This window comes from Nomascus leucogenys, chromosome 2, assembly GCF_006542625.1.
Source record: "Nomascus leucogenys isolate Asia chromosome 2, Asia_NLE_v1, whole genome shotgun sequence".
Lineage (NCBI taxonomy): Eukaryota > Metazoa > Chordata > Mammalia > Primates > Hylobatidae > Nomascus > Nomascus leucogenys.
Window position 1 is genome coordinate 105,930,552 of NC_044382.1, and position 13,808 is coordinate 105,944,359.

Sequence of the window (13,808 nt, forward strand, 5' to 3'; positions counted from 1 at the left end):
TTGGAACCAACCCAAATGCCCATCAGTGATAGACTGGATAAAGCAAATGTGGTACATATACACCTTTGAATACTATGCAGCCATAAAAAAGGATGAGTTCATGTCCTTTGCAGGCACATGGATGAAACTGGAAACCATCATTCTCAGCAAAGTAACACAAGAAGAGAAAACCAAACACCGCATATTCTCACTCATAGGTGGGAGTTGAACAATGAGATCACTTGGACACAAGGAGGGGGACATCACACACCAGGGCCTGGTGGGGGTGGAGGGCTGGGGGAGGGATAGCATTAGGAGAAATACCTAATATAAATGATGAGTTGATAGGTGCAGCAAACAAACATGGCACATGCACACCTATGTAACAAACCTGCACATCATGCACATGTACCATGGAACTTAAAGTATAATAATAAAAAATAAATTAAAATAATATATGTAACATTAATCTCCTTCTACATCTCTACCAGAACTCTTGTGTGACCATGCATGCTTTGTCGATAAACAGTAACATTTTAAAGAGTTTTTTTCTTTTTTTGGTCTGAGCAATAGGTCTCAAAAGTGGGCTTAAAATATTCAGTAAACAATTATGTAAATAGATGTGCTGTCTCTCAGGCTTTCTTGTTTCATTTATAGAGCAGGCGGAGTAGATTTAGCATAATTCTTAAGGGCCCTAGGATTTTTGAAATGGTAAATGATCATGGGATTCAATCTCAGGTCACCAGCTGCATTAGCCTTTAACAAGAAAGTCAGCCTGTTCTTTGAATCTTTGGAGCCAGGCTGATTTCTCCAGCTATAAAAGTTCTAGATGGCATCTTTTTCCAATATAAGGCTGTTTCATCTATATTAAACCTCTGTTGTTTAGTGTAGTCACCTTTATCAATTATCTTAGCTAGATCTCCTGGATAGCTTGCTGCAGCTTCTACATGAGCACTTGCTGCTTCACCTTGCACTTTTTTGTTGTTGTTGTTTTGAGACGGAGTCTCGCTCTGTCTCCAGACTGGAGTACGGTGGCGCCATCTCGGCTCACTGCAATCTCTGCGTCCTGGGTTCAAGTGATTCCCCTCCCTCAGCCTTCTGAGTAGCTAGGATTACAGGCACACGCCATCACGTCCAGCTAATTTTTGTATTTTTAGTAGAGACGGGGTTTCACCATGTTGACCAGGATGGTCTTGATCTCTTGACCTCGTGATCCATCTGCCTCGGCTTCCCAAAATGCTGGGATTACAGGCATGAGCCACCACGTCTGGCCTGCACTTTTGTATTATGGAGACAGTTTCTTCCCTTAAACCTCATGAATAAACCTCTGCTAGCTTCAAACTCTTCTTCGGCAGCTTTCTCACCTCTCTCAGCCTTCTTAGAACTGAAGAGAGTTAGGGCCTCGCTCTGGATTAGGCTTTGGCTTAAGGGAATGTTATAGCTGCTTTCTTCTTCTATACAGGCTATTCAAACTTTTAAAAATATCAGTAATAAGGCTGATTTGTTTTCTGATCATTCATGTGTTCACTGGAGTAGCACTTTTAATTTTCTTCAAGAGCTTTTCCTTTTCATTCAAAACTCGGCTATTTTGCAAAAGAGGCCTAGCTTTTGGCTTGTCCCAGTAAGCATAATCATTCCTAGCTTTTAATTTAAAGTGACAGCTATCTTTCCTGTTAAAAACTGTCAATAAACGAGGTATTAAAGGAACATGCCTCAAAATGGTAGTCACAGCCAACATTATATTGAATGGACAAAAGCTGGAAATATTCCTCTTGAAAAGCGGCACAAGACAGGTATGCCCTCTCTAACCACTTCTATTCAACATACTACTGAAGTCTTAGCCAGAGACATCAGTCAAGTAAAGGAAATAAAGGGTATCTAAATAGGAAGAGAGGAAGCCAAACTATCTCTGTTTGCAGATGACAAGATGCTATATCTAGAAAACTCCGTAGTCTCAACCCAAAAGCCCCTTCAGCTAATAAACAACTGCAGCAGTTCCAGGATACAAAATCAATGTATAAAAATTACTAGCATCACTTACGTTGTTTATTGTTGCACTCCCAACATGTGTCTGGTAAATGGTAGGCAATTACTAGATATTTAAATGTTATTTAATTGAAAGGTATAGAAAAGCTGCAAATTTTTCGTATGTCATTCCTAAATATTTAGTGTGCACTGAAACAAGGATTCTAGAGGCAAGTGAGGTCTAAGTTTTTCTTATGAAGGCATATAGTGCATTTAAAAATTAATAAATACTTGAGAATTTAATCAACAATAATACTGTGCTCTTAATATGCATTATTGCTTAGTAATACTTCCTCTTTAGTGGTTTTGCTTCCAATATGAACTTTCAAACTGGCTAGGATTCACACTGAAGCCAGAAATCTCTGCATATCTTCTGTTCACCTGCACTTTGGGGCTGCTTATCTTGTCCAAGGAGAACAATGTTCATTAAGTTACATATGAATGGACCAGGTAGGGCTTGTGCGCTTTGATTGTTACAATGATTATATTTCTTACATCACCATTCAATGCTGATGGCTATGGTTATCTCAGCCATGACAGCAGGAGCCATAGTTCCTTTTTGCACCACTTGTTTAGATGCTTCTGCCAAAAATTGGTAGGGGAAAATGTAGCTCATGCTCCGTCACTTTATTTCTAAAAGAGAGCAACAAACAAATGAATAACGAACAACTCTCTTATCCTCCAGAGGTATGGAGAAGTTAGAATTCCCTGTGTTTGTTCTCTTTTTACTTCTTCCCATCCAGGTGCTCATAATAGTGTTAAAAATTCTTTTTCATTTCTTTAACTTATTCTAAAGCTGTCAGTCATGTTTACTGCTATAGCAATGAATTTAAACTTCTAAAGCATATGTTAGGTGTATAGAGCATTGCAACAGATTTTTAAAACAAATGTAGGTTATTTGTTGCTTTACATCTCTGAATGGCTATGAAGATTGTGTCTGAAGGCCATTTGAGAAATTTGCTTCAAAATGTATTGATCATTTTAATACAATTTAAAGACATTTTATAAAATTTTGGAATTGGAGTATTCAAATGCAATAATACATTCTCTTACCGCCACCGACATTATTGAACAATACAAAGTACACTAGTTCTGCCGGTTCTTTGATGTTATAAGAACTTTACACTTCTAGATTTTGAGTTATTATTTGTACCTTTATAGTATCCAGTAAAGAAAATGAAAAGTAGTTTCATGTACAGATATAAAATAATGGAGCAGTCAAGCATAAAATTTTACTGGATGCTAAAATCATTTGTTTTTTGCTCCTGTAAATCATAGGTTAATTTTATTGTTCAAACCATTTATGTCTCCTAAAATATGTTTAAAACCTTTACACAAGCTAGAGTCTCTTCACCAGTTAAGAAGCAGATTGTATATTTATAGCCTTTAGGGTCTCAGGAAATGATTCAAACTGTTCTTAGAAGTGATGCAGTGAGCAAGAAAATTCCACTAACAATTTTGGCATTAGATTTCTGACAGATTTTGGTTTACATAATAGAATCACAGATGTGATTAAACAATTCTGAACATTTCCACAACACATTTGGATGGCTTTCAGATCCAGTTATCATGTTCCCAAACATCTTAAGATCAAAGGAGAAAACAAAGCTATCTGACATTCTTTAGAGTTTGGGATAGCCACTCATTTTTTCATTAACAAAAATTTCTTGAGCAACTATGATGTGCCAAGCACCATTCCAGAGGCATGGGATACATCTGCAAATAAAATTGATGAAAGACTCTGCTTTCATAAAGTATTAACTTTACTTGCTTTTATTTACATAAAATAAGTAAATTGTATAGTATGTTAGAAGTTAATAAGCGCTATGGGAGGAAAGGGAAAGTGGAGCAGGATAAAGGAGAGTGACAATTGCTGAAGAGGGCATTGCAATTGGAGAGTGCGATCAGGCTTATTAAGGTGACATTTGAGTCAAGACTTGAAGAGAGTGAAAGAGGTAGTCATGCAGGTATTAGGCAAGACCATTCTAATACTAGGACAATTCATGCAAAGGCATGGAAGTGGGAAATTTCCTGGGATGTTCAAGGAAGAGCAAAAAGGCCTATGTGGCTAGAGTGAAGACAGTGAGGGGAAAGTAGCTAAAACTGTGTTCAGAATGGGAAAAGGGGTCAGATCAACAGACTGCTGTAAGGACTTCAGATTTTTTACTATGAATGGGGAGCCAGCAGGGTTTTGAGTGTCCCTGGGGCTGGTATTCTGAGACTAGGTGGTAGGGGGTAGAATGGCAGCAATTAAGAACAAATGAAGACAGGGAAAGAGCTGTTGGTGGCTTGGTCCAGGGTGGTAGCAGTGAGAAGTGTGGGAAACAGTTGAATTCTGGATATATTTTGAAAGGAACAGCAGCCAAATTTTTTTGATAGGTGACAAAAGGGGCATGAGATAAAGAGAAGCATGATTGTATTTTGCCTGAGCATCCACAGATTGGAGATGTCATTAAATAAGATTGTGGAGTGGGTGAGAGCAACAGCCAGGGGCAGCACAACGATAAACCATAAAACATGTTTCTAGTGTGGGACCTATTTCATATTATTGTCATTTTCCAGTGTGTTATTACTTATTATTTCAATGTTTAAATAAGAACCATCTGGAAATTTCCACTGTGGCCTAATTCAAGCTACTAACATGATGTTCCTGAAAGTGGAATTGGGAAGATATGAGTACAATAGGCTCTTGAAAGACAGGGCAAGCTGCCTCAAGCACACTGTGACTGAGCTCTGTGGCTTAGAACTCATCTTTCTAATATCAACTGGACATTGTTGGGACCTCCTGAGCATTAGGGCAGGCTAGTTTGTTATATACGCACTAGACTTTATATGTCTATATATGTGCTCGACCTCAGACTATAATTCAGCTGTTACATTTTGTAGGGCTGAGAATTTATTTAAAATAAGCATTCTTTTGGTAGAAATTTGGCTATAGGCTATTCTAGGAATCAAAGCCTTTTTTAAAATTTTATTTTTTTGTTTGGATGTTTGGAATAACTTCACAATTTACATATATTCCTTTAAGTTGAATACTTAAACTGCTGACAACTATTGATAACTTTGTTTTTTGGTTCTAAGACATTTTGGTCTAACCCAATGGCACTTGAAAATCTATATATTCTCTTTAATTGTAATTCATTGAAATATTAATTTAGCAAACTCATTTTAGAGTCCAATGAACAGTATCTTGTAAAATGAAGTCTGTTTGATTGCATGACTTCATGAAAAATGCTGATATGTTTAACTTGGCTAATATAGAAAGTGTTCTATTGTTTGTAGTAGTGGTGGTGTTTTTCACCAAGTGTGCTGTTTAAAGCCCATCTTGAATATTAAGCATTTGGTCCATGTATTGCTGCAAAATACCCTGGTTCTATAATCCTTTAAAGATGAATTGGGTGAAACAAATCTGACCAGTCCTGGGGGTATTAATTATATTTAGAAATGAACTCAAGCCCAGATACACATTTCTAAATTGCGATTTTCATGGAAACTGATTATTCAGGACCGGTAATAATATGAAATGTTGTAGTTTAGTAGATGTGTTATATTATGAAAACTGACAAAAGTAAGATTTTTTTTTTTTTTTTTGTGTTTCATGAGACATAACGCCTTACCATCATCAAACTTTAAAACCTTATTCATACGTAATATAAACTTATTTGTGCTAATTTCTTATTTTTAAAATTTGAGATAAAATTGACACATATGTATTATCTAATATAGCAGCTCTTGCCATATATGGTTTTTGAGCATTTGAAGTGTGGCTGGTCTGACTGAGGAACTAAATTTTAAATTGTATTTTAATTTTAAATAATTTAAATTTAAATTCGTATGGCCACATGTGGCTAGTGGCTACAATATGGAACAATGCAGCCTCAGATAGTACCTCTCAACTGGGGATCTAGAAGGGAGTTAAATCCTCATGCCCAATTAATCAGTTTACCTCTTGTGCATCAAGAATGATACTATGTAACATTATTAGAATAATTAAGAAAATAGCATCTCAAATTATTTTCTGTGAGGTCTAATTCTCTCATTGCATCTAATTGAGAATGGCTGTCTTAGAAAGTTCCTTCATTTCCTTTTCCATTCATACCACCCCCAAAGATCCCCCAGGCCTGGTGGCACATGCTTATAATCCCAGCTACTTGGGAGGCTGAGGCGGGAGGATTGCTTGAACTCAGGAGTTTGAGACCAGCCTGGGCAACGTAGTGAGCCCTCGGTCTCAAAAAAAAGAGAAAAAGAAATGGCAAGGACGATAACTACCATGATGGAAAAATGGAAACTTACAGGGGAATCTTGGAGTTTATAACAGGAAACTTACGTAGACTAGGGCTTGGGAAAAGCATTACTGAGGTAGTGCCTCACCAGTGGCCTGAGCACCCAGCAGCCACTGCCACTGCCACTGCCCAGCTGGTACCTGGGGCATTGGTGGTGAGGCCAGAGATTGCATTAGCAGAGATGACAGGCCCAGCCTCACAGGGATGCTTGAGCCAGCCTGTGTCCCGGCCCTGCACTGCTCCAAGCTGCTCATGAAGCATGTGACCATCAGCATGGACACTTAGAGAACAAAAGGACAAGATAATAAAGTACACAATGATTCTTTGCATCACAAGGATGTGGGTCATGACAATGACTTTCAGTCCTACCTTTCTGGAGAGTCAAATTAGAGTAACAATTACCCTTCAGTGAGTGACCTCTACCTGTCCAGCTATTACCCACCATCCACTGGAGTTCCTTAATCCCTCAATGAGGCTCTGTGGTCCACTGCAAGGGACCCTTTGATTCTACACCTCATCACCTATGAACAGCTCAGTAACAGAGATCATAATTTTATGCACAATTCTATTTTGGGATAGCCTTGGGGTCTGGAGAACAAAATCTATCAGCACAGGTTTAATTTTTACCCCCAAACCTTATATTATTGGCATGGAGGACAAGTGGGTCTCAAGGGTAGCAGATTCAGAGCTCTACATATGGGAGCAGCTACACCTACTCCCAAGCTCCCTGGGCCACACAGTGGTTGATGGGCAGATGGGCTTTCACAGTGACACCCTTAGCAAGGCCCCTGGAGTGAACAGCCTGAAGCAGGGCATGGTCAGCCTGAAGATTGGGGATGTCAGCTCCTCTGCAGTCAAGACAGTGTGCTCTGTCATCAGCAGCGTGGCACTGATTGGCATCCTTTCTGGCAATGATGGGACATATGTGAACATGGCAGTTTCAAAGCTGACCTCATGGGCTGCCATTGCCAGCAAGCCTGCAAAACCATGGCCTAAAATGGAAACAAGGAGTGGGCCTGTCATAGGGGGTGCACTGCCCCCTCCATCTATAAAGCATAACATGGATATTGACACCCAGGATAACAAGGGGCCTGTGCTGAAGACCCCGGACCCCCAGGAGACATGATCCTCACAGGCTGTCCTACAACCCCAGAAGGTGCTTCAGCTTCTCGCAATGAAGCTTCCTGCTTTGGCTCAACCGCAGTACCAGAGCCCTCAGCAGCCACTCCAGACCTGCTGGATCATTCCTCACGTGAAAATATGGCATTTGGGCAGAGCAGAGGGGCCGACAGTGATAGTAACTCTCCTGGAAATACCAAGACTAGTTCTTCCCCAAGTGTAAAAAAAAAGTGAAAGCTGCCCACAGTTATAATCCTAAAGAATTTGACTGGAATCTTATAAGTGGACATGTGTGTGCATTATAAAGAGCTATTCTGAGGATGACATTCACCACTCCATTAAGTACTCCATTTTGTGTAGTACAGAACATGGCACTACTTACTTGAATAGTGCATTCAGCTCCATAAGCAGCAAGAGGCCTGTCTACCTGCTCTTCAGCATCGGTGGGAGTGAGTATTTCTGTGGGGTGGCGGAGATGAAGTGCTCTGTGGACAGCAGCACCAGTGCTGGAGTGTGGTCTCAAGACAAATGGAAGGGGAAGTTTGATGTCAAGTGGATTTTTGTCAGTGATGTAGCCAATAACCAGCTCAGGCACATCAGACTAGAGAATCATGACAACAAGCCAGTCATAAACCATGAAACACAGGAGGTGCCTTTAGAAAAAGAAAAACAAGTGCTGAAAATTATTGCTTCCGCAAGCACACAACCTCTATCTTTGATGACTTTTCTCACTATGCGAAATGCCAGGACGAGGAGGAGGTGATGTGCAAGGAATGACACAATCAAAATAAACAATAAGAACAAACCAGTTTCTTGTATGTTCTAACATTTGATTTTGAAAAAGCATTTATAAAGCATGTGCTTGGTCAGCTCCAGTGTGTTGTCCTTTGCAAGGACTGAGTGTTGCATTTTTGTCTTTTTGTAGTTTTTTTTTTTTTTTTTTTCGCAGATGGATCCACATTCACTTGTACTTTTTAAAATGATACTGTAGAGGCTGGGCGCGGTGGCTCACGCTTGTAATCCCAGCACTTTGGGAGGCCGAGGCGGGCGGATCACGAGGTCAGGAGATTGAGACCACGGTGAAACCCTGTCTCTACTAAAAATACAAAAAAATTAGCCGGGCGTGGTGGCGGGCACCTGTAGTCCCAGCTACTCGGAGAGGCTGAGGCAGGAGAATGGTGTGAACCCGGGAGGCAGAGCTTGCAGTGAGCTGAGATCGTGCCACTGCACTCCAGCCTGGGCGACAGATCGAGACTCTGTCTCAAAAAAAAAAAAAAAAAAAAAAAAAGATACTGTAGAACTCACTCTCATGCCTGTAATCCCACCACATTGTGAGGTGGGTGGATCATGAGGTCAGGAGTTCAAGACCAGCCTAGCCAAGATGGTGAAACCCCATCTCTACTAAAAATACAAAAATTAGCCAGGCATGGTGGTGAGTGCCTGTAATCCCAGCTACTTGGGAGGCTGAGGCAGGAGAATTGCTTGAGCCCAGGAGACGGAGGTTGCAGTGAGCCGTGCTCTACAGTGAGCCTGGGTGACACAGTGAGATTCCGTCTCAAAAAAAAAAGTTTTTTTGGGTCACCTTATCAATGAGACCAATGTGGAATATAAGTATCCTTAAAAACAAAGTTTTTTTGGGTCACCTTATCAATGAGACCAATGTGGAATATAAGTATCCTTAAAAACAAAGCAAAACAAACCTAGTGCATCCCAATTAATTTTTTCCATTTTGTCAGAAATTATAGTCTTTTTCTTAAATTCACAGTCATTTAGTATCTCCATTTGCGATTTCATATTTCTCACCCTTTTATTGCTTTATAGCAAACATAAGAAGCCACGAGTTGTTTTCTCATTTAAGAGTATCTGTTAAAATCCCTTGAAAATATCTACCAAGTGGCTTCTCTGTTCCTCACTGCCCTGTTGTCTGATCTGGCAGGATAGTAATGGGATGCAGCGTGCAGAGGAATTGGAAGATGTTTTAGGTCTGGTTCAATGTTTAGTCATTCTTAGTTGTTTGCAGATCGTTTTTAATTTCCCCCTTTTTCTTCACTTCAGAATCCTCATGGTGTCTTAAAGTTTTATACCAGTAATGCTGAGCTTTAAGTATAGAATCTCATAGTACAGACGGAGTGAAGGATGATGTCACCAATTGTAAATTTCACCATGTCTAATTTTTTTTTTTTTTCTGTTGAATGGGTAAAAACAAAAAATAAACCCATTTAAAAAATGAATTAGGCCAGGCATGGTGGCTCTGCCTGTAATCCCAGCACTTTGGGAGGCTGAGGCGGGCGGATCACCTGAGGTTGGGAGTTCGAGACCAGACTCACCAACATGGAGAAACCCTGTCTCTACTAAAAATACAAAATTAGCCAGGCGTGGTGGCACATACCTGTAATCCCAGCTACTCAGGAAGCTGAGGCAGGAGAATCGCTTGAACCTGGGAGGTGGAAATTGCAGGGAGGCAGAGATTGCAGTGAGCTGAGATCATGCCATTGCACTCCAGCCTGGGCAATAAGAGCAAAAACTCCGTCTCAAAAAAAAAATAAAAGATTTATAAAAAATTAGCTTTCATGTTTTGTGAAATGAGGGACTCATGAAATAATTGGACTCACCACCACCTGGAATCTCAGTTGAAGATGAACATAGTGACTCCACCAAAGGATTCTACTAGCACTCCAGGAATGGTTCCTTAACCGAAATGGAAATTCACAAATGACAGATAAAGAATTCAAAGCAGGAATTGCAAGGAAGCTCAATGAGATCCAAGATAAGGCTGAAAATTAACACAAACTTTTAAGCAATCTAGGAAATGAAGAGATAAACATCTTAAACATCAATCAGAGTTTCTGGAATTAAAAATCTTACTTAAGGAATTTCAAAATAATGACACTCATAGGCTCAAAGTAAAGGGTCAGAGAAAGATCTGCCATGCAAATGGAAAAGAAAGAAGAGAAGGAATTGCTATTCTTATATCGGAACAAAACAGACTTTAAACCAACAACAGTAAAAAAGAACAAAGAAGGGCAATACATAATGATAAAGTGTTCAATTCAAGAAGACTTAACTATCCTAAATATTTAAGCTCCCAAGATTGGAGTATCCAGATTCATAAGACAAGTACTTCTAGACTTGTTATAAGATTTAGACAGTCACACAATAATAGTAGGGACCTTCAACACCACAATGACTGCATCAGACAGATCATCAAGTCAGAAAACTAACAAAAAAATTCTGGACTTAAATTTGACACTTGACAAATTGGACCTAATAGACATCTACAAAATACTCCACCTATCAACCACAGAATATACATATTTTTATCTGCACATAAAACAGTCCAAGATTGACCACCTACTCCTCCATAAAGCAAGTCTCAATACATTCAGAAAAATAAAAAACCTACCAACCGTACTCTCAGACCACAGTGAAATAAAAATAAATACCAAGAAAATCTCCCCAAACCATACAGTTTCATGGACATTAAACAATGTGCTCCTGAATGACTTTGGGGTATATGATGAAATCAAGGCAGAAATAAAAAAAAATTCAACTAAATAAAAACAGAGACACAACTTACCCTAATCTATGGGATTTAGCAAAAGCAGTGTTAAGAGGAAAGTTTATAGTGCTAAATGCCCACTTCAAAAAGTTAGGAAGATCTCAAATTAATGATCGAACAATGCACCTCAAGGAACTAGAAAAACAAGGATGAACTAACCCTAAAGCTAGCAAAATAAAAGAAATAACTAAAATTAGAGTGGAACTGAATGAAATTGACACCTAAAAATTCATGTAAAGAATTGATGAAACCAAAAGTTGGTGTTTGAAAGAATATACAAGATTGATAGACCACTAGCCAGATTTACAAAGAGAAAAGATCCAAATAAGCTCTATGCCTTATTCTTAAAAAAAAAAAAAAAAAAAAAGAAATGACAAAAGTGACATTACAACTGATCCCACAGAAAAAAAAAAAAAATGCTCAGGGACTATTATGAATACCTCTATGCACACAAACTAGGAAATCTTGAGGAAATAGATAAACTCCTGGAAAAACACAATCTCCCAAGATTGAGTCATGAAGAAATTGAAACCTCGAACAGACCAATATCGGGTTCTGAAATTGAATCAGTAATAAAAAAACCTAACAACCAAAAAAGCCCTGGGCTGGAAGGATTTGTAGCCGAATCCTACCAGATGTACAAAGAAGACCTGGTACTTATTCTACTGAAACTATTTCAAAAATTTGAGGAGAAGGGTCTCCCCCTGAACTCATTATATGAAGCTAGCAACACCCTGACAAAGACACAGCCACTAAAGAAAACTAGTGGCCAATATCCCTGATGAACATAGATGCAAAAAACCTCAACAAAATACTAACGAACTGAATTCAGTGGCACATCAATAAGTTAATTGACCATAATCAAGTAGGCTTCATTCCCAGGATGCAAGGTTGTTTCAACATATGCAAATCAATAAATGTGATTCATCACACAAACAGAATTATATTACAAAAACTATATGATCATCTCAGTAGATGCAAAAAGAGCTTTAGATAAAATCCAGCATTCTTTCATGGTAAAAACTCTCGAGAAACTAGGCAACATACCTCAAAATGATGAAAACCATTTATGACAAACCCACAGCCAACAACATACTGAACAGGCAAAAACTGGAAGCATTCTCCTTGATAACTGGAATAAGACAAAAATGCCTACTCTTCCCCCTCCTATTCAACATAGTATTGGAAATACTAGTCAGAGCAATCAGGCCAGAGAAAGGCATCCAAATAGGAAAATAAGTCAAACTATCTCTTCTTGCTGATGATATAATTCTATTCCTTGAATACCCTGAAGACTCCATCAAAAGGCTCCAGGAATCAATAAACAACTTCATCAAATCTTTAGGATACAAAATCAATGTAAAAAAAAACCAGCCATATTTCTATATACCAATACTGTTGAAGCTGAGAGCTAAATCAAGAATACAGGGAGTGGGGTAGAGGGAAGGAGAGCATTAGGAAAAATAGCTAATGCATGCTGGGCTTAATACCTAGGTGGTGGGTTGATAGGTGCAGGAAACCACCATGGTACATGTTTACCTATGTAACAAACCTGCACATCCTGCACATGTACCCCAGAACTTAAAAATAAAATTAAAAAAATTCTGCATATCACTAATCATTAGAGAAATGCAAATCAAAAACAGTGATGTAATTCCAGCACTTCAGGAGGCCTAGGCGGGTGGAACACTAGAGGTCGAGACCAGCTTGACCAACATGGTGAAACCCCATCTCTACTAAAAATACAAAAATTAGCAGGGCCTGGTGGCATGCGCCTGTGATCTCAGCTACTGCAGAGCTTGAGGCAGGAGACTAGCTTGAGCTCGGGACAGGGTGGTGGAGATTGCAGTGAGCTGAGATCAGCCTGGGCCATGGAGTGAGACTCCATCCTAAAAAACAACAGCTACGGCCGGGCGTGGTGGCTTACGCCTGTAATCCCAGCACTCTGGGAGGCTGCTCACGAGGTCAGGAGATCGAGACCATCCTGACTAACACGGTGAAACCCCGTCTCTACTAAAAATACAAAAAATTAGCTGGGCGTGGTGGCGGGCGCCTGTAGACCCAGCTACTCTGGAGGCTGAGGCAGGAGAATGGTGTGAACCAAGGAGGTGGAGTTTGCAGTGAGCCAAGATCACACCACTGTACTCCAGCCTGGGCGACAGTGAGACTCCGTCTCAAAAAAAGAAAAAAAAAAAAAACAGCAACAACAACAAAACACCACAATGAGATAGCATCTCACACCAGTCAGCTATTACTAAAAAGTCAAAAAACAACAGATATTGGTGAGGCTGCAGAGAAACGGGAACACTTGTACACTGTCGGTGGAAATATAAATTATTTCAGCCACTGTAGAAAGCAGACTGGAGGTTTCTCAAGGAACTTAAAAAATAGAACTACCATTTGACCCAGCATTCCATTACTGGGTATATACCCAAAAGAAAAAAAATTGTTCTACTGAAAACATATGCACTTACATGTTTAGTGCAGTACTATTCACAGTAACAAAGACACGGAATCAACCTAGGTGCCCATCAACAGTGGACTGGATAAAGAAAATGTGGTATGTATACACCATGGAATACTGTGAAGCCATACAAAAGAATGAAATCATGTCCTTCCAGCAATATAGATCCAGCTGGAGGTCATTATCCTAAGCAAATTAATGTAGGAACAGAAAACCAAATACTGCGTGTTCTCATTTATAAGTGAAAGCTAACCACTGGGTACTTATGGACATAAAGATGGCAACAATAGACACTAGGGACTGCTAGAGTGGACAGAGAGGGAGGGGAGCAGGTGTGGAAAAACTGTTGGTTCTATGCCCAGTACCTGGGTGATGGGAT

General features: G+C 39.5%; 1 pseudogene; it reads left to right on the top strand.

Annotated features, from left to right (window-relative positions):
* Nucleotides 1-6,491: 6,491 nt before the first annotated feature.
* On the top strand, nucleotides 6,492-8,204 carry LOC115837218 (annotated as a pseudogene).
* The last annotated feature ends 5,604 nt before the right edge of the window (nucleotides 8,205-13,808 follow it).